At 43.8% G+C, this 26,378-nt stretch overlaps 1 long non-coding RNA gene across 7 annotated transcripts in view; it reads right to left on the reverse strand.

Moving 5' to 3' along the window:
- Nucleotides 1–26,378, reverse strand: part of LOC102162742 (uncharacterized) — a 651,142-nt gene that overhangs the window by 104,431 nt on the left and 520,333 nt on the right. Inside the window, exon 9 of one of the 7 annotated variants that reach the window (XR_014805827.1) lies at nucleotides 15,159–15,308. The exons of the other annotated variants lie outside the window; for them this stretch is intronic. This is a non-coding gene — a long non-coding RNA (uncharacterized LOC102162742). Of the gene's footprint in view, nucleotides 1–15,158; nucleotides 15,309–26,378 lie in introns of those variants that run through there. 7 annotated transcript variants of the gene reach the window in all.

The raw sequence follows: 26,378 nt of genomic DNA on the forward strand, positions 1-26,378 counted from the left end.
TTCTGATCTGAGCTCCTTGCTCTTTCACTGTTACGACTTGATGACTTGTGCCTGCTTGCAGGCAAAACTCATTAAGCATCTATTGAGTGTGAAATCTGCAGATGCTTGAAGAATTCTGAGCCTAGGGACTTCCTAATAGAGCAAATAGCCCTGCCTCCACAATGTGGAAGGGGCTTCAGGGATCCTCTCAGAGCTTTCTCCCACTTCATGGATGAGAAGAATGAGACCCAAATCCCAAATTGGTGAAGTCTTTCAGAAGCCACACACTTCAAAGGCTCCACCTTCTAAGACAAATTCACTGAATTCCCCACGAGGACGTCATGAATACATCTCCAAGTGTCTCATCAACTTTGCATGCTAATTTTAAAAATGTTTAAGCAAAACTTTCATCCTTGCCTAATTTTATTTTATTGCGTTGTTTATTTATTTATTTATTTAGGCTTGCACCCACGCCATATGGAAGTTCCCAGGCTAGGGATTGAATTAGAGCTTCCACAGCAACACGGGATCCGAGCTGAGTCTGCGACCTACACCACAGCTCATGGCAATGCCAGATCCTTAACCCACCACGCGAGGCCAGGAATCGAAGCTGCATCCTCATGGGTGCTAGTCAGATGTGTTTCCACTGAGCCATGAAGGGAACTCCCTTGCATAATTTTAGATTTATTGAAAAGTTGCAAAGGTAATGGGGGAGTTCCAATATGCCCTTCATCCAGCTTCCGCTAAAGTCGACATGTTCTATAATCGTCATAATTGTCAACACTAAGAACTTAACCTTGGTGCAATACTATTAACTAAACTATAGGCTTCATCTGGACAGCAATCGTTTTTCCTAATGTCTTTTTCTATTCCAGGATCCAATCCAGGATTTCAGATGCTAAATTTAATTATTTACAAATCTTTCAGCCTTGAAAACATGTCCACTGCCAGCCCACTCACCATGAGGACAAGAGAGTTCTCAGAAGGTAAGGACCCCTGGAAACATAATTCTTTATGTGGAACCACAAGATATGCACTTGCTAAACATGTGCTAAGCAATATAGACTTAAGAGAGATCTGTTACATTGCTGGTATCGATGCAAGGACCTTAATACCTCTGCTACCCTTCCCCCATATTTCCATTATAATCATGAGTGTCAAGAATGCAAATAGGCTAATACTGATTTGGGCATGTGTAATACACACCCACGCATATGTATCTAAAAGCACACACATATAGAAACATTCTCTATGACAAAGGAAACAGTTCAAACCAGTTGAGAAATGTTGGACAGTTCAATAAATGGTGTGAAAACAAGTGGCTATTCATGCGACATAAATACCTAGGTAGACTCCTACGTAGCTCTTTACCTAATATCAGTCACAAAAATAGCTTCCTGAATTATTAAAGCATCAAATATCAAAGAAGTAAAAACGTCAAATAATTAGAAGGAAACACAGAGAAATATCTAACATGGAGGTAAGTCAGGCTTTCTAAACACAAGTGCTGTATGGGAACCAACAAAACACTGGATGACAAAGCTAGATAAGAGACATTTTCAAAATATGTAACAGAGAAATATTCATGATGAGAAAAAGACAAGAGCATATAAAAATGTCTATAAATCTATAGGTAAAAGACTAAATAAACAAGCCAACAGAAAATGACTTAAGGATTTGAACTGGCAATTCCCAGGAACAGAAGAATAAACCCGACAAGGCGCATCGAAGGGTCTTTGCTGTCAGTGGTAATCAGGAGGCAAAAATGGAAGCAACTTAAGATGCTGTTTTCACCCAAAGGGTTACCATGAGTTAGGCAAGTGCATATCAGTCTGGAGTGTGGGTGATGGAAAGGGGGCCTTGCTTGAACTGACCCAATGGAAGGACTGTCAGTGAGGACAGCCTTACCCAGGGGTTTTTAACCAACCAGCAAATGCACATCTCACACCTGTGGATGACAATTGTTGCATCTGCAGTTCCAAGCAGGACCTGCTGGCGAGGACTAGGAGGCATACACCTGCGGGCTGGGCATGACCCAGAACTGCAGCCTCAAGTCAGGGCACCAGGGCCTGGAGTCAAGCAAGGTAGGAACTTGACCCTTTCCACTGGCTGCAAGATTGATCCAGGAGGAACATAGAAAATGCGGTTCCTGGTAAGTGCTGTGTCTCTGTGTCCTGGCCTAGCTTCACCCTCTCCCATCCCCACCCACAAATCAGACCCCTATGTCTGCTCATGAAAATGTAAGGCAGAGGGACGAGAGACCTGCAGCTCTAAGAACTGCTGAGGATGCTGCTGGCCATTTACAACCAGACCTTAAAGCCCTACCTGAGAAGAGCCTTGACCCCTGCCTTCTGCCAGGTCTGCCCTCTCAGGAGGTGATTCCAAAGATCCTTTCTCAAAGGATCCTTTCCCCAACCCCCTGTCCCACTCTCCTCACTATGAAGCTTTATTTAGAGCCTTAGTACCGAGAGGCCCTGACACAGCACCCACCATGAATATTGTCTATGTTCCTCTAGAATCATTGCTGATGCCCCCAGAGAAAAGCCAAATTGCAGGCTCCTTCAGGGCGTATTTGCCTGACTTATGAGATTTACTTAGAGTCTATGAGTGCCTTCACTGGGGAGTGAGGGTTCTATGTTCATAGAGGTTTGCAGGACTTCTCAGAGCCTTTAGTAAGCAAATACCCACTGCAAGCACATTGACCACAAACCATCAATTATAAGACATGGAACCCACCATATTCCATGCTCCTCTGAGCATGGAGCCTATTATTCTCTCTAGAGGAACTCTCCTAGGACCAAGGGCTATGTGGAAAACACTTTTAGAAACCCGAGGAGGGCAGAAACCACTTCCAAATCTGAGCCAAATCCTGACTCATCTTTTACCTATATGAACTTGGGTATGTTTGGGCCTTAATTTACTTGAATGAAAAAGGGAAATGTTAACCATATCTAACAGGTGGTATATTTTTCTTTCCTTATTTTCATATATATTTGGAAATATTAATTCTTAAATTACTTCTTAAATTTATGACTAGTATGTTTAGGATGTTAAGTAAAAATTCAAAGCCTTCCCCAACCCCCTACCTCCATCTCTCAAAAACCTGAGACCCTTGTTTTGCACAGCCTTTTAGAACTTCCATGTGAACATTTAAAAATGGAAAACAAAGATTGATGCTTGGCTCACAAGCCACGACATCGATGACCTCCAGTTCTGGTGGCTGCTATGAAGAGGTGAAGGCAGTGGATATGCCCAACTTTGAGGTTGGCACATGACGGGATCCCCATAAATACCAGTTCAAAGCGAGCTCCTGCCTTTGGGCTGGGCTGCGCCCAGGGGGCCCTGTGCCAGTTGCTTTCAGAGTTGATGACTTCCAGAAGTCACTGCTCTGTGCTAATTCAGGAAGAAATTGATAGCTGCCAAGCTCCAGCCCTTGGAGCCTCTGAAAGCAAACAAGTGTGGGAGAGATGTGTGTCCAGCCTCTCCGAGTGGCCACAAGGCTCAGAGCAGCGCCTTTATCTGCCTGGGGCCAAACCACTTTCCTGCTGGTGCTGCCAAAAGAAATCTCCGTCCAGGGGAATGGGAGTAAGAGCAGGAAGGAGGAGGAGGCATGGAAAGGGTTCCAGCACCACCACTGGCCAGGCTCCCCCCTCCTCTCCATCAAGTTCTCTCCGACTCTTGACCAGCCAAGCTCGGAAGAACTCCTCATGGATTTTTACCCTGTCAAATTACTCCTTTACAGAAAAATGCTGCTGCAGATGGGCAAGTCCCCACAAAATCATGCCAGGGACTCTTTAGGGCAGATCCTGCTGCTTGGCATAATCAGCCCTTATTACCGTAGCACTGAGGGGTGTCGGCTTGCCAGAGGCCCGCTTTTAATGAACTTTACCATCCAAAGTTGGCCGAGAGAAGGCAAGTCAGATTTTGCCAATCAATTGGAATTGATTACTTCTCGAAAGCCAAGCCTCAGCTTGCAGGAAACACACACAAACACACCCAATATTTGGGGGTTAGTTTGATTTCCTGAAGAAAAAGGAGTTCTTGGCAGCCTGAGATAATGATGGATCAGCCTTTGCAAAATCCCCAGGACACTGGGGCTTTTTGAGGGAGCCTGCGCAGGCAGAGTAAGCTTTGGCAGCCTTGGAGTTCAGGCCAGGCCTCTGCCTGGAACGCCTTTTTTTTTTTTTTTTTTTTTTTTTTTTGGTTTTTTAGGGCCACACCCATGGCATATGGAGGTTCCCAGGCTAGGGTTCCAGTCGGAGCTATAGCTGCCGGCCTATACCCCAGCCACAGCAACTTGGGATCCAAGCCTTGTCTGCGACTTGTACCACAGCTCACGGCAACACAGGATCCTTAACCCACTGAGCGAGGCCGGGGGTCAAACCCACATCCTCGTGGATGCTAGTCAGGTTTGCTAACCGCTGAGCCACAACAGGAAGTTTTTTTAAGTTCATTACCCTTCCATCCATTCATGTATAGAACTCAACAGCACTGATGGAGATTGATTATCCAGGTGTGGAGCCAGGCTCTGGAATTTCAGAGATACACCTGTCGGCAGGTAGAGACCAGGCTCTCCTGGAGGAAGGCAGAGGTGCCATAGGAACTCGGGGGAGGGAGGGCCCAGGCTGGGCTGCATCCTACAGGATGAGGGTGCATTCTCCTGGGGAACAAGAGAGGGGAGAGATGCTCTCTTTGCCCTCCAAGCTTTCACAGCGGCTGTCCTTCCACCTGGAAATTTCTAGTCCCTGCCACAACCACCCTCATCTTTACCAGAAAAACTTAATACATCCTCTGTCTTAGCTTGTGAGAGCATCTCTTCATGGAACATGAGCCCCTCGATGAGAAGGGCCCAGCTTGTTCCCTGCTCTACAGGGGTTAGGACAGCACCTAGCACAGTATCAGGCACACAGGAGGTGCTCAGTGACTGCTTACTGAATGTGGAGTTTCTGAATGGTCTTAGACCAGAGAGGTAAAGGGCTGCCCCTGGAATACAGCAGGAAGATGGCTGGGGACATGGGGGTGGCATCTACTGAGGACCCACTCTGCAGACAGCCCAGTCCCGGACACCCTGCATGCATTGTGGGAGTGGTGGGTGAGGGCAAGTGGTGTCTCTGGAAGGGGAGCCCTGCAGACAGAGAAGGGTTGGGGAGCAGAGCCAGGGCTGAGCCCTCACATCTTGGCTTCCTGCCCCTTTAGCCCCATCCACTCTTCAGAGCACCAGGCCCCCGTCTGCAGTGAAGGGGGCCCTTCATCAACATCTCCAGGCTGAGAGAGGACCTCACAGAAGGAGGGGTTGGGGACAAGGCCAGAGGGGGAGCCTCTCCATCAGGGCTCAGGACACAGAGATCCCGGGTGAGATGGGGCTGAGCTGGGAAGGAGCTGGGCTCTGTGTGAAGCCGGCTGAGCTCTGCAAAGGGAAAACCTGCGAGGGCAGGGGCCAGGGATGGCAACAGAGAGAGAGAGAGATCCAAGGAAGAGAAGGATGTGGCAAGAGAGGAAAAAGAGGGTAGGGCAGATCAAAAAGGAAATGAACGGAGTTGGAAAGAGACATTCAAAAGCAATGGAGGAGTTCCCCTGTGGCCTGGTGGAAATGAATCTGACTAGGATCCATGAGGACACAGGTTTGATCTCTGGCCTCACTCAATGGGTTAAAGATCTGGTGTTGCTGTGACTATGGTGTAGGCCAGCGGCTGTAGCTCGGATTTGACCCCCTAGCCTGAGAACTTCCTTGTGCCTTGCGTATGGTCCTAAAAAGCAAAAAAAAAAAAAAAAAAAAACACCGGAACCAAGGGACAAATAAACCAAAGAAAACATGTTGGAGGAGGCAGACATGGACTAGGAGAAAAACAAGGGCAGGGCAAATGACCCCAGTTATGAAGGCTGGTCTGAGAAAGGCAGGCAGTGCTGAGCTCTTGTGCAGGCCCAGCCCAGCCCTCCCAGGGGCCTGGACCACCAGGTCATCCAGCTCCATGAACAGCTGGGCCACGAAGAGCTGCCTATGTACTGAGTACCACTCAGGTGCTTAGATGGTAATGCTTCCCTCTGGTGTTCTGAGTCCTGCGTCGGGTGTGCTGGGAGGTGGATGCAGGAAGAAGAAGGAAGGATGTAGGGAGCAGCGGGGACTCCAGGGCTCTGGGCTTTGGACCACAGCCCCCTCAGATGGCTGCTGAGGGTGGACTGCCCAGCCCTCAGCTCACGCTTGCTTGGCCTTGACCTTGAACACTGAGTGGTCTGATCTGGCTCTTCATTTTAGAATTGGCCCCACCACTCACCCAAGGCCAGCATAGGGCACCCACAGCTCAGAACTTCCATGGGGCCTGACAAACGGAGCCCAGGGGCTCTGACCCCAGTCCTGGCTGGGAAACCAAGGCCTAGTTCCTTCCCTTTTCTTTCCCTTTTTTTTTTTTTTTTGTTTTTTTTGTTTTTTTTGGGGGCTGCACCCATAGCACATGGAGGTTCCCAGGCTAGGGGTCAAATCGGAGCTACAGCTGCTGGCCTATGCCACAGCCACAGCAACGCAGGATCCGAGCTGCAACTGCAACCTACACCACTGCTTATGGCAACGCTGGATCCTTAACCCACTGAGCGAGGCCAGGGATTGAACCTGCGTCCTCATGGATTCTAGTCAGGTGTGTTTCTGCTGGGAACTCCCTCCTCCCCTATTCTGAGCCTCTGTCTCCTAGGCCATTCAATGGAAAGCCAAGTAACCACCCAACAAATTGTGTTTCATCCTGAGAATGGTAACAACAAGGTGCTTCCGCTGTGCTGACCTTGACCCTACAGCCCCTGCTCAGCCCTCCTGCCATACAAGCTGGCCTTCCCCTGGCCAGTCTACAGAACACCCGTGTCTGTGGTCCTTCACAGTCCCTGCACGGCACAGTCTTACTTAGTTCTCATCTTCCTGAATTACACTTCTCCTCAGTCAGGGGAAGCCTTCTATTACCCTGTTAACCTATAGATATCTATACAGTTTTCTCCAGAGCCGGCTAAAAGGGTCCAGTTCAAATTAACTTACAATTCTCCCTTAATGAGCAGCAGCATGAGATAATAGATGCGCAACGTGGGAAGGGGCCTTGGAGATCGTTGAATCCAAGCAGAAAATTACAGTCCAGGCCACCAGTCCCAGAGAGGCAAGGTCTAAATGTATAGGATCACCCAAGTTAAAGGAGGTACTGGGACTTGACCTCAGTTAGTCCTATTCCCAAGCCAGGGCTCTTTGCTCAAAACATGCATTTGTTTGCTGATTCATTTATCTGTTCAGCAGGGTTTGGCCATACGATGCTTCCAAGGACGCTTCCCTTTTCCTGGAGCCAGCAGGGTGTTCCTATTGGATAATTGCCCCTGCCCCATTTCATGTGGTCCTGGGGGCGAACAGACACCCATACTGCCCACCCTGAATCCAGAACACCATGGCGGGAGGCAGAGGGAGCTGACAGTGTGTGTACTGTCCCATCTCCTACACGTGATTGGTGGGTGGACCCTGGGCACACCCACCAGCCTTCCTTTGATTAGCAGGTGGATTGCAGAGAGGAAGGACCCCTCCATCCTACCCCAGCCTGCCCCTGCGGAATGGTGAGCCGCTAGGACATGCTTCTACTTGAGGGCTGCCGCCTTTCATCTTCCTACCCACTGGGAGAGAGCCTGCCTGCAGAAGGAAGCCAGCACACAGACATCAACAGAGCCAAGAGATCAGAAAAGAGTCTTAGCTGCATCCTCAGAGCTGTGGATCTGGCTGCGTCCCCAAGGAGCCCCATCTTCTAAGAAAGGGAGCCGCTCAAGATCACATGTGATGAAAGTCATAAAAATGCAAGTAAATTGTGCCTTTCATGCTGGGGCCAATATTTCCTCATTTAACCCACAAAACAGTTCCACAGAGTGGATATCATGAAGCCCACTTGATGGGGGAATGAATGAAGGCTTTGAGAGGTTAAATGTCTTGCCTGTATTCTAAGTCATATGCCCAAGACAGAAGCTCTGATCAGCTTCAGAGCCAAAATGTTTCCCACTTGTTCACACTTGCTTTTCTGGAACAGAGAGAGGCCCAGGAGGTAATGACTGCTCCGAAAGAGGACAACTTTGCCAACCTGGGGCTGGTGGGAAGAAATGAAGAGGTACTCTCGTTAATGAAGATGAATAGTGAATTGCATTTTGAGAAGTATCCAAATGGGTGTGGCCTGAGAGCCTTGAAGAGAATTCCTTCAAGTGATAAGCCTGCAGGTGGGATCTACAGACACATCCTGTTTCAGCATTTCTGTTCCAGACTCCAAAGAGGCCCCTCCATGCAAAGAGAATAGCACAGATAAAAACTGTGCACAAGTTTCTTTTCAAAGAGACTCCTCTCCCCTACCCCCTCTCTTTTTTTCCCCTCCTCTTTCTCTTTCTCTCTGCTCAATTCCTGCCAGAGGCACTGGAAGTTTGGAGTCTGAGTTCCTGGGTGATCTGAGGTGACAGGAAAACTCAGGCAGGCATCCGATCTGTATTCCACTGTGGCAGTACTTAAAAGGCACTCTGCAACCTTTTGCTGCTACTTTCTTTAAAGGCTTGAGCAATTTCGATATTTTGGTTCAGTGTCACTATAGAAAAGCTTTACAATTCTAGCTCGGGAATTAGAAGATATATTTGTAATAAGAATTGCTAACCACTGTCAGCTGGCAGGCCCATGTCCGTGCATGAAAATGATGCCATTAGCTTTCATGGCAGTGTGGGCAAAATGTAAAGATTGTGGATCATGTAAGAGACAGAAGAGGGGGGAAAAAAAACACTCCACACTTGGGGGGCGGTTTCTGGTGGTCAGGGTGGTTTGGCTACATGTGTGCATTTAGCCCCTGGATAAGGTAGAAAGCTCAGTACTACTTGTCTTTGCAAATGCTAACATTTTTTCCTTTATTTTATCTACCAGCTTCCTCCTATAATGTTGATGAATCGTGCAACTGCATTTTAATGAGGTGCTGGTGAGACTGAGAGACAGTGAGGGTGAAGGGAAGAACTAAGGTAGACAGGAGTGGTCACTGAGCACACAGATCCCCACAGGTCCAGGGCTTCATGGGGACACCTAGCCTGTCCCTGACCTAAGCACTGGGCCACCCACGCACAGGAGCAGGACACCACCAGGGCTTCAGAGCCAGGCTGGTTCGGATGGGTTCCTGCTCTGTCATTTCCAGGCCTTGCAGCTTTTGGCAGATTGCTGCTATTTTCATTTCTGGCAGAATCCATTCCCTTCCAAAGAGAGAAAGCATGTCTGCACATCTGCCATGCTGGGGGTGGTGGGGAGACCCTAGTGAAGGGATGGGGCAAACGTCCTTGCGCTCCTGACACTTGGCTCTAGAAGGATAAAGACAGTAGGAGCCCTACAGCACAGGCCCATGGGGAGCATAAGAGTAACAGAGCCAAAGGTCCGGCACACAGTAGATGCTTCATTAACACCCGTTTCTTCCACCCTTTACTCTATTTACCATGTCAATCGAGAGGGGAACTTATCTTTAACACCACCTTCTAGGTAAGGAAGAGAGTGACGGTTAGAAGCTATAAGGACACATCAGGATTCCCGTTGTGGCTCAGTGGTAGTGAATCTGACTTGTATCCATGAGGATGCTGGTTTAATCTCTGGCCCTGATCAGTGGGTTAAGGACCCAGAGTTGCCTTGAGCTGTGGTGTAGGTCGCAGACATGGCTCAGATCTGGTGTTGCTTGTAGCTGTGGTGTAGGCTGGCAGCTGCAGCTCCAGTTCAACCCCTACCTACCCTGGGAACTTCCATATGCCACAGGTGCAGCCCTAAAAAGAGAAAGAAAGACAGACAGACAGACAGAAAGCAAGCAAGCAAGCATCAAAGAAAGCTTACAGGGCACAGATGAGAGCTCAAGTCTGTCTGACTCTGAAACACATGTATCCTCCCCACCATCAGCTCTCGTTAAATCAAAGACAGTTGCCAGGGTCTGAGTTCCAGGAGCTCAGCCTTTCTTCATCATACTGAGGGATGACGAGGTGGTGGTAGGAAAGGTGTGGGATGCTCCCTGACCCCACCCTGTAGACAGCAGAAGAGATGAAGAGAGATGTGTAGATGGAGACTGGTGTGCAGGAAACGAGCAGTGTGGACCAGACTGGAAATTTCAGTGGGGACAGGGGGAGAAGCATGGGGCAGCATCCCAAGGCCAGACCTCAACCTTCCCAAGGCTGCTCTGGGGACTCAGGCCCTGCATCTGTCCCTTGAGGGAGCAGGTCGGTCATTGCTACCAAGTTTCCCTTCAAAACTGGCTTTGTAAATGATGAGTGGTCCCCTGAGATAACTTAACTCCAGTTCACCTTATAAATGATTCTCTGTTTGAAGCAAATCATTTCTGGTTTAGGATTAAGGGTATGGATTTAGGGGCTCATCATAAAACAAGAAAATAAACCCATATATTGAAAAACATAACATCTGAAAGAACTCTGATGGTTTGCAAAGCATTCTCCTCATAATGTTTCACATGATATGCTTAAAAAGATCCCTTCAAATCTGAGAGAATATATGAGGAAAAAAGAGACGCCCAGAAAATTTAAGTAATTTATCTAATCTCTCACAGATGTCTTTTGACAGGTGTGATGCTTAAGCCCAAAGGTCTTGACAGAAAATTCAGAAGGTACCCCTGTACAAAGGATTCCCTGAATCAGTGAAGGGGGGTGTGTGTGTTAAAATTGATAGGCAGGAGTATTCCACTTGCAGCCCTATTATGATCTCACAGTGAACTTGCAATACACTGTTTCTCAGAGCGTGGTCCTTGGAGTACCCATGTGGCACCCCAGTCTTCCCAGAAGCTTGTTGAAATATAAGCATCAAAGCCCATCCCAGACTGTCTGACTTAGCATCTCCAGGGACAAGCCTGGGACTATGCATCTCATTTAACAAGCTTCCCAGGGATTCCTACTGGGAAACCACTATAGTGAGATGGGTGTTTGTTGTCCCTGGGTAGAGATGAGAAGTATGAGGACTGTGGAGAATCAGTATCTTATTCAGCTTATATAGTGTTTAATGGTAGATTCAGTCTCAATCTTTATGATCCCAAATCCTGGGGCTTACCATAGACCCATTCATTCAGTGAGCATCTATGAGGCACCAACAAAGGGCCAGGCACTGTTCTAGATCACTCTGGCACACAAGGATAGTCTTTCCACCTCTTTGTTTTAACAGTACCTGCTGAGTGAAATCGGCTTAAAAATTGGAGTTGGGGCAGAAAGAAGTGCATACAGGCTCAAAATTTGCTGTGTCTGAATGGTTTATAGAAGCAGTGGTAGATATTGTGTGCCTTAATGTAATGTATTAAGCTCTACTATCTTATTTAGTCTGTCAACACTCTATCATCATCAGCAGCATCAGCATCTCTAGTTCAGTTGGGGACACTGAGAGCAAGAAAGCGAAGTGTTCAGGGCCCCCCAGTAAGTAGAAGACAGAGCCAAGCTGTCTGATTTCAGAGCACACATGCTAGAGTCTGTCATTGGAAAGCCTTCAGTCTCCATCCGAACTGATGAAATAAGCAGGCTCCCAACACCAAGCTCTTGGGCTCAGTCTCTTCTAGAAGTGTATGTGGCTCATTAACAGTTTCTCATAAAAGAGACGACATTAATACCTATAACCTAATACAACAGTGTAATGATCATTACAATAGCAATCAGCATCACCAGAACACGTTAATGAATTACTGATGACTTTCTATCACCTTAAAGAAAAACACGTTTGAGCAGCCAATCCCATGAGAAAACAAGAGACACACCATGATTAACCAGCTAATCTATGGTAAGTGGGTTATTGCACCTGAGAGAAGCATCACATACTGAGTGTTCAGATTTCTATCAGAAGGAGGATGGGGGTCGGCCAGCAGAGGACCCGGCCAGTGGCCGAGAGTTCCAGAGATGAGCACAAGATGTGGATTTAGAAGACTGGCAATTTCCATCCTCCCTTCTAACCCATCCCTTCCTTCTTTCCTTCTGTTCTTCCTTCTTTCTTTTATCAGTGAGGGTCCAAGCAGAAGACAGACCCAACCCAGTTATTTGAAGAAAGATAATTTAATATAAATAATGATTGCATAGGAATAAAGCTGATAATTAGGTAGTTGAAAGAAATAAGGAATAATAAGAGAAACCTAGGGCATCATAGTTCAACCAACTGTAGATGTAGCTACCACCCCACTAAGGCTGAGAAAACCAAGAGAAGAAGTAGAATTAGGAAGCTCTGGGGAGGAGCTCCAAGGAGCCAGGACTCAGACATCTGAGGAGGTGATGCCCCCTGGTGGAGGCAGGTGTCTCGAGGGGGTGCGATGGGATTGATCCTGCAAGGGATGGAAGAAAAAAAAAAAAAAAAAAAAAAAAAGTATGTATACATGTATGTGTAACTTGGCCCCCATCCTGTACAGTGGAAAATAAACAAATAAATAAATTTTTAAAAAAAGGAAAAAGAAAAAATTGTCAAGCATGAATAGCAGCTGCTCCCATTAGGGTAAAGAAGAATGGAGAAACTGATGGGATGCCCACAGGAAGAACCCTGAGAAAGGATGAGAGCCTGTATTCTCTCCCCCAGATATTATTTCCATATTAAGTGCCATCTATCTCTCTTAAAAATGAATGGATCTGGGGCATCCCAGAACAAGTGAGATTTTGGGTTTCCCAGACACTTCACACTGTGCCAAGACTCAAACCACAAAGGCATTACAGTTTGAACACATCTGAGCACCTGCTTTAGGATGGTGCATGCATTATCTCATTTAATTTTCATCAAAGCTCCTGAAAATCTGATATTATCACTTCTACTGTAGTGCAGGCAAACTCCCACCCACGGAGCCTGAGCAGATTCCCCCAGGTCTTATAGCTCATCAGACCCCAACCTGAAAATTTGCAAACAGCACTGTCCTGGAGCTCTACCCCAGCTTCCCACATTTATCCTGCTGGTACCCATCCTTTAGCTACTGCATGAAATGCCCTGCATGTGGGATATACCCACAGAACACAAAGGAATATTAGACACAGAATGGAACACACACATACACATGCACATACATACACATACACACCCAGTCCGGGAAGAACCTGTGTCAGCTTTCAAGATGCATCTTTGTTGCATATACCACAGAAAAATACCTGGAAGCATCTTCCATGGTGAGGTGGCCTAGAGAGAGGCTCTTGGGAAGAAGTCCTATCTTGTCAAAGGCATTTGGGAAATGATGCTAATTCGTGCCCTCTTGGAGGGACACTATGTAGGGTGGTGCAGCAAAGGGTCTGAGAGCAAAAATGGCCTGCAGTGAAAAAAAGGTAATGGATTTGGTTTGATCAAGTGAGTTTTGCAAATTTATGTTATGAGTCTTGTTTGCCCACAACATTTCTCAATATTCCAGGGACGGTGTTCTCCACCGCCCACTTGGGAATGCTGTCTGAGGAAGGGAAGGCTGAAACCTGCACTGATGTGCTTACCTGGGCAGCCTCAGGCGGGGAGCGGGGACACTGCCCAGGAAGCAGGAGATCTAGGACTTCAGGGAGACACCTGCAGCTGACAAGAGCCAACAGAACAGGGACAAGGACATGGGGACACATCACAGTTGGGAAAAGCTCACTAATTCTCCCAGACAGTAGCTTTTGAACTTGATGCCCTTTGAAATGCTTACTGTGCAGTGTCTTAAAGTCTCTTCTTGGACAATGTGTCTAACAAAGAATTAGTGTACAGAACAAATAAAAAACAATCATACAATCAATAAGAAAAAGATGACAATCCAATACAGAAACAGGCACATGAAATGCAGAAGCAAATCCCAAAAGAAAAAGGCAACAAATATAAGAAAAAATACTCTACCTGACATTAATCAGTGGAATGCAAATTAAAACAATGTATTTGTTTGTTTTTTCTATATGATTGACCAAAAAAAAAATAGATTTGATGCTACTGATTGCTGGACCATTCTATAATGGCCCAGGCACTTTGGAGGGCGATCTGGCCTTTTCTATTAAAATTTAGAATACGCATACTCTATCTCCACAATTTCACTTCTTGGTGTCTATTGTAGATAAATGCCCAATGAGAAGTAAGTCTCTTCACAGCAGCATTGTTTGAAATAGTCCCAAAGCTGAAATATCTGCCAGTCATGCACTTAGAGGTCCCAACTATTTTGTAGAAAATAAGCTACAGGATATATTGTGCAACATAGGGAATAGAGACAGTATTGTGAAATAACTATGAATGAAGTATACATTGTCAGTCACTTTATTGTACACCTGTAATATATAATATTGCACATCAACTATACCTCAAATAAATAAAGGGAGGAAGGAAGAAAGGAAGGAAGGGCGAAATGTATGACCCAGGTCTGTATATCCTAAGAGCATACGCTGTAAAAAGGTAAGAAATTACTATGTTCAAGATAAAACCGTGTATATTTACACACACAAACTGATAATGATATAAAAACTTGAGAGGGAAACACCTCAATCTGCTGCCCATGGTCGCCTCTAGGGTGGCCTTGGGGTAAAAGATTGAGGGAGACTCAAGCTTTATCTGTAGTATTTGAAGTTTTGCAATGGGAATGTTCATATGTTGCTTATATGCTTACTTTTTAAAGAAAAGCATTTTTTTAAAAAAAATTTTTTGTCCTCCCCGCAGCATATGGAGTTTCTGGGCCAAGGATCGGATCCAAGCCACCGTTGTAACCTAAGCTGCAGCTGTAGCAACACCAGATCCTTAACCCACTGTGCTGGTCCGGGGATTGAACCTGCATCCCAGTGCTCCTAAGGTATTGCCAATCCCATTGCACAGCAGGAACTCCTAAAGAAAAGCAATTTTATGTGAACTGATACACTAGTATATGGCATGAAACAGAGACAGACATCTTTCTCAGCTGACACAGAGCAAAGAGGGTAGAAATACCTGTCAATGAGCAGAATGGGTCTTCTATTTCCAGTACAGCTCTCCATCTATTTATCACAAGCAGCTTCTGCACGTGGGCAGGAGATACCTTTCCCGGAGCCCCTACTGTATTCTGGGCTCAGTAACAAGCACTTTTCAGGTATCTGTTCATCTGTCTTCACCCAAAACTTATGGACTCAACACTGTTAGGCTCCAGAGATGGGGAAGTATCCCAGAGCTTGCTTTTGACAAAGCCTGAATGGAAATCCAGATGTGCCTGATGACACAGCCCAAGGTGTGGTGGGTAATTTTATGTACCTACCTGACGGGGCTAAGAGACACACATATACAGATGGTGGGTGAAACGTTATTTCCAGGTGTGTCCGTGAGGATGTTTCCAAAAGACATGAGCATCTGAACCTGCAGATGGTCCTCCCAGATGTGAGCGGGCATCATCCGATCCACAGAGAGCCTGAATAGAACACGAAGGTGGAGGGCGGGAGAATCTGCTGTCTACGTGAGCTGGGACGCGCATCTCCTGCCCTCAGACGTCAGCACCCCTGGTTCTCAGGCCTTTGGACTCAAACTGAATTACACCAGCGCCTTTCCTCTTTCTCCAGCTGGTAGACAGCAGGTTGTGGAAACTCTCAGCTTCCGTAATGAAATAAGCCAATCCCTGTAATAAATCTCCTCGGATATATCTATCCCTCAATCTATATCTATCGATCCACATTCTACTGGTTCTCTTTCCCCAGACAAATACACAGCCTTTTCAAAAAACCACAGCCCTCATATTACTGAGCTATGCATACATATGCTCATGTATCTTTACCTGTAGTCTATCCAACACCCATCTTCATAACCATGAGGCCTTGGGTTACCAGTGGTTCCAAGTAGGGAGGACTCCCACCCCCACTCCCACCCAGGGGACATTTAGCGATGCCAGGAAATGGTTTTGATTGTCACAGCTGAGGGGAGAGGGCTGCTACTGGCATCTAGTGGGTAGAAGCCAGGGATGCTGCTAAACATTCTCCAGTGCACAAAGAATTAGCCGAGCCCCAAATGTTAAAAAGTGCTGAGGCTGAGAAACCTTGCTTTCTACCTCTGAGAATGGCTGGAAAGCAGACTTCCTTAGGAAGGTCTAGCAAAGCCAGCGACAAATGCCCGACTTAGGTCTCTAAACCCAGATTTGGCCACTTCCCACAATCAGATGATATATGGCAAAGAAAAATTATTGCTCGCTGCCCTTTGGACTAAAGCCAGTCAAGTTCTCTGTAGCTTTCTGAGAAACCAAATAGGAGGGCAGCAAGGTCCAAGCCAGTGAAAGATAATGTAGCTGAAGCTGAGTTAAAAGGTTAAGGAGCAGGTGAGAATAGTCCCTTTGATTTTTTTCTTTCCCAGAAAAAAAAATTAATTCTTATAGAAGAATTAACCCATTAGGCCAGGGAAATGCAAGACTATTCATCAGTAAACTGAAGTACCCTGTGTTATGTTTAGATTCTATTTTTCATATCAGATAGCATTTTCACATAAGACGTGTTTGGATAAATAGTCTTTCTGAGTATTTATCAGCTCTCCTTTCAGTATGAATCCTTCCCATTTTCTGTCTTAAATCTATTTCCAATAGTGAAAAGGTGCCAGCGATAATTAAAACCTAATTCTATCCCTGCATTCATTAAAAAAAAAAAAGGCGGAATATGATCTTCTGTAAAGCCCTCAGAAATAATCAAGTTCCCTTATCTGCCCAGAATAACAGTGATTTCAAATGGATAAGGTTTGGAGAAGAAAGACCCAGAAACGTAGTGAAATTAATTGCTGTTTTTCAAGAAGCAGCTCTAAAATGCAGTAATTAATTGACCTACTCTTGGAGACAGTTTCTCCATAGTTAATAACCACCCTTCCCAGACATGAGAAAGACAGATTGCTTCCATTTCAAAACAATCTCTACTAAAACCAAATGATGGAAGACATCACCGCGTTTTCTGGTACAGGCACCGCAACCAGATGGGGTTTCATGTGTCGCTATTACCCTTTCAGCCCAGTGAGGGGAACATGCTCTCAATGGTCCTGAAAAATGTTCTTCTGTGCTTTCCCGAGTCTGAGACATCTCAGTCCATGAATTGGTGTGTTATCTGGAGACAGCTTTCTGGTGGGAATCACAGTCCTGCCCCGTGGGAGGCAGCATGGGGCCGGGCTCTTCTCTCTAACGGGCAGAGCAGGACGGGCACCTAAAAAAGTTCCCACCCTTTCCTTCTCACACTGATGGTCCCTGTGACTAATGGGTGCCATGATGCTGGGAGGTAGCAGTTGAATCAAAGTTGCAAGACTTCTCCAGACTTCCGCGCACCTTCACTCTTGAGGTGTCCCCCCTCCAAGTCCACTCCTCTCCCTCCTCTCTCCAGCCCGGGTCCTGAGGGGCTAACCTATTTAGACTGCCCCAGAGGACCAACCTGCCTTCTGGCACCTCTTTAGATGTGGCCCCTGCAAGAAACTCAAGCGAGGGAGAGGCAGGGGCGGGGGGTCCTCCTGCCATAGAGCTTCCTCAAGCTGGCTGCATCCTGCCAGCTCTGGCATAGCACCCCCCCTCCTCTCTCTTCCAAGGACACAGTTTTGGTGTGCCATGCATTTCCTGCTTGGGCCAGACTGCTATGCCAAGGTCTCTCTTAACTGGCTTTGGTAAGCTCTAGGCTGGACACCCTGCCTTAGCCTTCTAGTGTCTTGAAAGCAGTTTCACTGCATGAGTCTTTTCTCTCCACACTCAAACTGCACACAGGACCATTACATGATCTAAAGCCTACCCACCCCACAAGACTGAGAAAGTGAACAGGAAACTAGAAGAAGCAAGAATGTGTCAATACTTCCGATTTGAGGGCTCAGGCAGTTTGTTTGTTGAAAGGTATGGAGGTGACTTTCTCCTGAGCAGGGAGTTGAACTCAAGGTTTTCCAAACCCCCCCTCATTTAAAATCCTAATGTCACATGTCATGTTCCTTGAGTTGGGATTCATGGTTCAAGAGTTAGGCGGACCTTGCATTCTTCACATTCCCTAGAGTGAAAAACTAACTAGTTCTGTTTGTCTGTCTGTTTCGTCCCTTTTCTCTTACTCAGGGGGAATGCAGAGTCATGGTGGATCCCTTTTTTTTTTTTTTTTTTTTTTTTTTTTTGCTTCTTAGGGCCATACCCATGGCATGTAGAGGTTCCTAGGCTAGTGGTCAAATCAGAGCTAAAGCTGTCGGCCTACAGCACAGCCGTGGCAACTCAGGAACTGAGCCACATCTGCAACCTACACCACAGCTCAAGGCAACGCCAGATCCCTGACACGCTGATTGAAACCAGAGATCAAACCCGCATCCTCATGTATACTAGTTGCATTCGTTTCTCCTGCTCCACAGTGGGACCTCCCTAGTGGATCCTTATATCCAAATTCCTTTTGAGAAAAAAGTGATGCTCATATTCTGGCTCACCTCTCTTCTTCTCCTCCTCCTTCTCCTTCATTTTGCAAAGAAAGTTAATGATACCACTCCCATGAAAGCACCCAGCAAACCATGCAACAAAGGAGCTGAAACACATGGTCCTCAGAACAATTTCAGCCCTTCACGCTATCCAACATGTGAGGCTGTTTGATTTATAATTTAGAACCCCCATTCATCTCAATGAGAACTACAAAAAATGCCCATAGAGGGATCTTCTAGACCTTGAATTGTCAGAGAGCAAGTGTTTAATTGATTGTCCTACAAGCAGATTCCCAGCCCACTCTGTGCTCAGAGAGCAAGATGCCTGGAACACAATGCTAGGACGCCCTCTCTGTAAAAAACATCAAGCATCCTGGCTCGAGGAAGGGGTCCCACGGCAGTAACTGACACTTCCTATGCAGAGGCCATCCTACTTCTCCTTCCACTGCAACTGCATAAAATAAGAGTCAAGGCATGGAGACAACTGAAGGCAGTCCTGGTCCCTCAGTAGCTCTGAAGCTGCCTTTGGCTCTAGGGAAGGATGCTTAGAAGAAAATACAAGCCCTGGCTTTCCCTAAATTCCAGAATATCTGTGGCTGGGAATGGAGGGGTCATCCCAGCTCCCAGTAATCTGAAAGAAATATCCTATATTAATCTTCATCTCAAATCCTTCCAACTATTGATTGCTATAACCGAGACAAGAACTTCTAGGTCTGTTCAAGCAACAGTCACCCCATCTTTGTGAACTATTCCAGAAGAAACCCAATGGCCTTACTCTATAGATACCTCCAAGGCAGTTGTACAAATGTGTGCTTCAGTCAGTACTCATGAAGATGATTTTATATACAAAACACCTAGATAACTAAATCAATCTGCTATGTAGAATGTGAGTGAATAACAGAGGCATCAGGAAAAAACAAACAACAACACTGAGGAATAAAAATAACATTTGATCATAATACCTCTTAACTGACACTCAAAGAAGAATTCTTCGTGGTCTAAGATATCACAATTTTTAAAATTTCACACCTATTGGCAATTATTTTTTAACATACTTCTCAAAAGATTGGTTAGTTGCTTTTTAGCGTATGATCGATTAGAAGATGTAATTTAAAGGGGAAAGCTTGGCGGGGATGGAAGAGAGGTAGTTCTAACTCAGAATGAAACTATGGGGGTTGGGAAGCTAGTGATAAGATGATGAAAAAAAGAAATTTTAAGAAAGACTCAAGAAGTAGTAGCAGGCTGCAGTACTTCTCCACAGAAGCGGAAATCTACATGTGCCTAGGAGCTTCTGAAAGAATTTGTTAAAGCAGAGTGTGGGGGGATGTGGGGGGGGTGGTAAGAAATTAAAAGAATTCTAAATCATCAAAAAGTAAAAATAAAATTAAAATTTTAAAGTAAAATTAAAATGTGTTCTGGGAGTTCCCGTCGTGGCTCAGTGGTTAACGAATCCGACTAGGAACCATGAGGTTGCAGGTTCTATCCCTAGCCTTGCTCAGTGGGTTAAGGATCTGGCGTTGCCATGAGCTGTGGTGTAGGTCGCAGATGCAGCTCGGGCCTGGCCTTGCTGTGGCTCTGGCGTAGGCCAGTGGCTGCAGCTCCAATTAGACCCCTAGCCTGGGAACCTCCATATGCCATGGGAATGGCCTTAGAAAAGGCAAAAAGACAAAAACAAACAAACAAACAAAAAAAAAAAACACATGCTCTGTATCCCCTAGTGAGGAATATGGCAGATTACAACGTCTTCTCTTATTTCCAGCCCACATCATAGATTCCAGGGTGTCATTGATTCCACTCTGAGGTCAGTTCTGTTTTTTCTTGCCTCCAACACAAATTAAAAAGCCCACTATGGTAGTTTGAGATTTCTCATCCTCCATTCTTATCCCAAGGGACTCTCCATGCCCCTCTGCATTCATTGTAACCTCTTGCCTCTCTTGCACCACCTTGATTTTATCTCAGAGAGGCTGATTGTTTTCAGGACTTATCTCAGACTCTTTCTTTTCAGGCTGCCTCCACAGCATACGGATATTCCCAGGCCAGAGATGGAATCCAAGCCGCAGCTATGACCTATGCCATAGCTGCAGAAATGCTGGATCCTTAACCCACTGCACCGGGCTGGGGATCAAACTAGTGCCTGCCCAGAGACAAGCCAGATCATTAACTTACTGCTCCACAGCAGGAACTCCGGTTTAGACTTCTTATATTTCTAACTTATCTTAGAAAATGTAATTTTTAGAGGTACACTTTCTCTTTGAGACACCAGAGCAATGCTGCTTTTCTCCTAAGCAAAGTCTCCCACTTTGGAGATTTTTTTTTAATTATTTATTTGATTTGCTCATTCCAAGTTGAGAAAACTAAACCTAAGCTTTTTAGGCACCAGAGTCAACAATGCCCACAGTCATGACCCAGGTTCCCTGGAGTTAATGGCTACAGTCATTTGGGGGTCAGGTTTAATTTTCTCCTGCTCCAACAAGTGGCTTCCAGGCCATTAGTTAAGGACACTTGTTCTCATGCAAATAAATAATCCAGAATGAAGCATTTCTCCTGCCACCACTTTTATTTCTGCAACTCCCTAGGTTATTATTTGCATGTCTTTAAAAGCCAGTAGTAATAGAGAAATTAAAAGAAGCCCGGACATTGATTAGGGCTCAGGAACCTTTGCGTTTATAATAAATTTCCTACCATGTTTGTGGATGGTCACTTACCATTCTCATCAGTGAAACTACTGGGACTTTAAGTTAGATAGTGAGGGTCAGTCTCAAAGCTGTGTGTGTGTGTGTGTGTGTTTGCATTTACTCAATGGAGCAATGGAACACATGAGAGAGAGAGGGCAAGAGGGAACTTGATAGATTGAGACTTTTCTCTAGAGTCTTTGAACTGCAGGGCCTGTTTGGTTTCAAGAATGCTTCTCAATCCATTCCATAAACTCAGCAGCATGTGGTCCTACTCTTCTCCCTTAAATTTATGCTGTTTTGCTGGTTTGTCTGTCTGCATCGTTTAAGGTATTTTAATAGAAAGGCATGTTGAATCTATTTAGTCTGTGAACATTACTTAGAAGTACATATTCATCTTGTGCCTGCTGTGGAAGAATTTATAAATCATAGAAATGATCTCATCTTCAATAGTTTGAGAGAGTCCACTGAGGAAATTGCCACATTGAATCAAGTATGTTTTCATTTTCTTCCACAGTTACTCATTTATGCAATGAACTAGTGTGGCTTTTTTTGAGTGAGGGAAGCCAATTTCATTATGTCTATTTCTTCTCTAAATAATCAATTTTATCAATAATTTTATCAGTATGTTTTCCTCAAGCTGTGCATTGTAATTGTATTCTCTTATTTTTAAATGTTCTCTGTATTTGGAATTAGCCAGTCTATCTTTAATTTTCCTTATGGGTGAAGAGTGATTCCTTTTTTAAAAATTTAATAAGATCATCAGAAGTTGGTCTAGCTGATCTGTTTTATTTACTTTTAATGTTATACGATGGAGGAAGAGGAAAGAAATTTTGGATACTCCTTCCATTTTCTATTTATAATTATTTTCTATTTCAATTTACTTTTGTTCTTATTTTCATCATTTGCATCTACCCAGTCTCCCTGGGTTACATTTGTGTTCTGTCTAACATCTTAAAGAGACGGTGATTAGCTTACTGATTGCCTCTCATTACGTAAGGAAGTGATTTACTCTATGAATTTGCCTTGGAGTAAAGCTTTGGCAGTATAGCATGTCTTCTTACCTTCATTTATTTCTAAGTAATTAGTAACTGAGTTCCCATTATTCATTAACCCAAAATTTTTTAAAGAGAAATTTCAATGATCATTATTTGTTTAATTTTTAATTTATGTTTATCTGACATTACACTTTGAAAACTGATCTCACAAAATATCTACTTTCAAGAATTTACTGTGCTTTTTGTTGTAGCTTATAATAAGATAATTTTATAAATCTTCTGGTGAAACTTAAAAAACATTTTTATTGTAATACATGACTATTTTTTGAACTATTTTATTTAAATATTTGTATACTTAGATATTTGAGTCTATTTTATCTGCCATGAGTAAGAGAGATATGTTACTGTCTCCCAAAACAAACATGTTTCTGTAAATTTCCCATTTTATATCTAACATTTTTAGCTTTATATATTTTGATGCTATGTCATTCGGCAAATAAATTTTCATGACTATTTTATCTGTATTGCAGATTGTAAAATGACACACTTTATCTCCTCTAATATTGTTTGGCCTGGAATAAAGTTCATTGGAACTAAGGTTGTCAGCCCACTTTCTTTGTTTTTGCATTTCCTTGGGAGTACTTTGTCATCCATTTTTTTCAATGTCCTTTGTCTTTTAGTTTGACATAGCCCTGAACAAAAATTTGCAGCTGAACACCGTAGATACGTTTGGTCTTCTCAGTTGCTGGAAAATATTGTTAATCATATGAAATCTTTTAAAATAATCTAAAAACCTTTCATGGTCAGCTCCTGCACCTCCTCTCCCATGGTTTCCCCCTGGGAGGCAGAGCTGTGAACTGTCAGCCCTTCATTTCCCTCCTGGCTACTGGCTAGAATGTGTTGGTTAAGCAGGCATTGCCTCTAGGCTATAGAATCAGCTCAGCACTCTGAGAACATAGGAAAAATGAGAGTGGTAAGTGAGATGTTATTACTAAGTAAAACCTCAGTGTTTACAGTAACAGTATTATCTGTAGGATACTTCTCCATGTATTTTTTTTCCCACAGCTATCATCTCCTGTACCCTCCAAGAAACAGCAGGGCCGTAATAGTGTTGTGTTGGTAGGGGGACAACATATGAGAAACTCAAATTATGGATTTTATAGAGCATCCTCTGTCCAAGGCAGATTAAGGCAAAGGCTTTGCCTGTCTACAATATCAGGGGAGAAATGTCAAGAGTCAAATTACGGTATGACTCCTATATGGCAAGTTACTAAAAGATCTGTTACTATCAGTCAAGAGATCTTCTCCAAGCCCTGTTTGTACTTAAAAGATGAGCCCTGTTTTACTCATCTGCAAAAGAGAATTAAATGAGGCAATGAAGTATATACAAAGGGTGAACTCACATTATTATTGACCAACTTGGCCATCTTGTTTTAAATCAACTTTTCATATACTGTGTTAACACCTCCTCTTTTAACTTTTTTTTTTTCTGGTCCATATTTTGCTTATTTTTTCCCAGTAGTTTGAAAGGAACTTACCTTTTTTAGTAGTTTACTATGGTTTACTCTTATATATTTGGGTCATTTTTTTTTCTCGAACCCATAAGATCTAATTAATGTCAACTCTCACCCTTTTATCAAATGAGCAATTCAGTGAGTTTGTTTTTCATTTCCTTTCTCTAAATTCATTTTCTATTATATTAGTATGGTATAATTGAGAACCATCTCTTTTGAGAATTGTACTGCTATTTACATTCAAATTAGAAGGGTATTTCCAGTTTTTGATTTTATATTGTTTTCTTTTCTCACAATCACTCTTAATACCATAGTTTTCCCATCTTGAGTCACTAATTTCAGGTCAATTCTCTGTTGTGTGTAGGTTATATTCCATCTCTTTTTCCCTCTAATAAGATTGTATTGGTAACATATTTTGGAAGTTTTTCAAGTTTAATGTCTTTTTTGTTTTGTTTTGTGTAGGATTTTATGAACTTCGGTTTTCGTATTTTTTTTTTAATTTTCCCTCACTATAAATGGCCATTTGGCTGGTTATAACAGGCTTAGGTCACACACTTTCCTCTGAAAACCCTGTGCAAGCTGTTCCATTTTCTGGCATTTACTCTGCTCTTCTAGGTGAAGATCTTTTTTTTTTTTTTTTTTTTTTTCATTATCTCTTTTTTTAATACAGTGGGGATTTTTGATCTCCATATTGAGATCCTTTCAGCTTCAGAAAATTGTATCTTATTATACCCTTGATGATTGTTTTCTTTCAATGGCTTGCTTTTAATTTTTGGAAATATCTATAATGATTTTTATTTTTTTCCTAAAATGTTTATGTGTCACATTCATTTTGTCCCTCTCTCCTTTTCTCAACTTTTTCTTTGCTTTCCTCTCACACATATTGGCTGCTCAATAAACAGTCCTGAAGGAAAGAAGCAATGAAAACAAAGGAAGGGAGGAAGGGAGAGATGGGAAGAAGGACCCGGTTTAAGGGCATGTCTTCAAGTTTATCCTACTCCGCTTGGATTTAACTTTTTGATCATTTCTGTCTTCACTATGAGTAGTTAGCCGTTCATCTCCCTATGGTTGAGTGTTAGCTTCCTTGAAAGATTTTCTTGTCTCGCTCGGCTCCATTTTTTTCATATCAGTTCGTGGTGTAGTTTTTTCCAAAATGGCATTCAAAGAGTGTCTTAGGGTCCAACTTCCTGTACTTTACCAAACATTCTATATATTCTCTCCACCCTCAACTTATACAATCCTTTTCAGGGCAGTGTTATTTTTCCTTTGTTCTACAGTATCCCCAACGATCCCCTTGATATTTGTTTTTTTATAAAATTTCTTGAGTGATGCCTCATGGAAGTGCTAATCTGTAACAGGTGTTCTTCCATTCAAGTACTGATGGACCAAGGTGAGATCACGGCATAATCCTTCCGTTTGGTTCTGTGACACTTTAAACCAGTGACTCTCTGAAATATAGGAGTCACCTTTATTATATATATTGCTGCCAGGGCTTTCCCATCTGTGCCCCAGGACAGCCTTTTCCCTGTAGGGGTCATGCCCCTCAGTTTTTAGGGGTTAGGGGGCCTTGCCTGCCCTCATTGATTGCTTTCATTTACTTATTGTATCTCAGAGCAGATACTGGTGGGCAAGAACAAGATGTAAGAGAGCCAACTGCCCTTTCAAGAACAAGTGCTTAAATGACTATTACTTCTATGATTGGTATAAACTCTACGTCTCTGAGCCAGGTAGAGACTGTGTTGACACCGTGAGTGTCTATGTGTGTATTGGGTGAAGTAGAAAATAAATGTTTATTTTAAATATTTCCATACATGCAAAACATAGTTCTGCAATCTATTGCTTTTCTTCCTCTCCACTCTTAATTTAGTATCTGTTAATCCTAACATAAAATTATTCTGATAGAAAATTAACTCAGAATGTAAGCCCCCTGAGGACAGGGACAATTTACTTAGCTCACCAGTGAATCAAGTGGCCAAGCCCATATAAAATGTTGACTGAATGAATGATTAAATGTTGGGATGAAACGGACCTGTATATTTTTTAATATCCTAGACAATAATATCTTTCTATTTATTCTATTTAATGGGGTTTATTGATTGATTCATTCATTTATTCATTCATTCATTTATTTTTAAGGCTGCACCTGCGGCATATGGAAGTTCCTGGGCTAGGGGTTAAATTGGAGCTACAGCTGAAGTTTATGCCACAGCCACGGCAACACCAGATCCAACATGTGTATGCGACCTATACCACAGTTTGTGACAACACTGGATCCTTAATCCACTGAGTGAGGCCAAGGATTGAACCTGCATCCTCACTGAGAATATGTAAGATTCTCAACCCACTGAGCCCTAATGGGAACTCCTGTTTGGGCTTACAAATAGGTTTCTCAAATTTTTAAATTAGAAAGATATTCTTACCATCATCCAGCCTACGGTAATGATTTTAATGGAAATTTTCAGTTACTCCTCTTTATAAATCTCAATATTTCAGTTTCTTACATGTGATGATAAAAGTGTTGAAGTTAACAGAATTAGCTCATGTGATATCAGGAGGTTTGGAACATGCATTAAAAAGTAGCATGATTATTACAGTCTGAAAAAAAAAAACACCTTTTTTTATCAAAGTCATTAAAGGACATTTGGAAAACAAGGGAAGAAAATATTCTCATAATCCCAGGACTAAAACGCAGTCACTAGTCACATCTCAATACGGTTCCTCCCAACAACCTTGTGCAACATGGAGCCTTGTGGCTATGGGTGTGAAGTGACCCACCAGCCACACTCAAGGGGGAGAGTCCAATCAAGATATTTAGGAAGAGGCATGGAATCTATAACCCTGCAGCCAAGATGTTCCCTTTGTTACTCTTCCCATTTTGAAAAATAATTGCTGCTACCAAAATCCCTCT

The sequence above is a fragment of the Sus scrofa genome, chromosome 6, assembly GCF_054392235.1.
Source record: "Sus scrofa isolate SSC_HxYL_T2T_F1_AM1 chromosome 6, Sscrofa_HxYL_maternal_Yorkshire_Landrace_v2.0, whole genome shotgun sequence".
Classification (NCBI taxonomy): Eukaryota; Metazoa; Chordata; class Mammalia; order Artiodactyla; family Suidae; genus Sus; species Sus scrofa.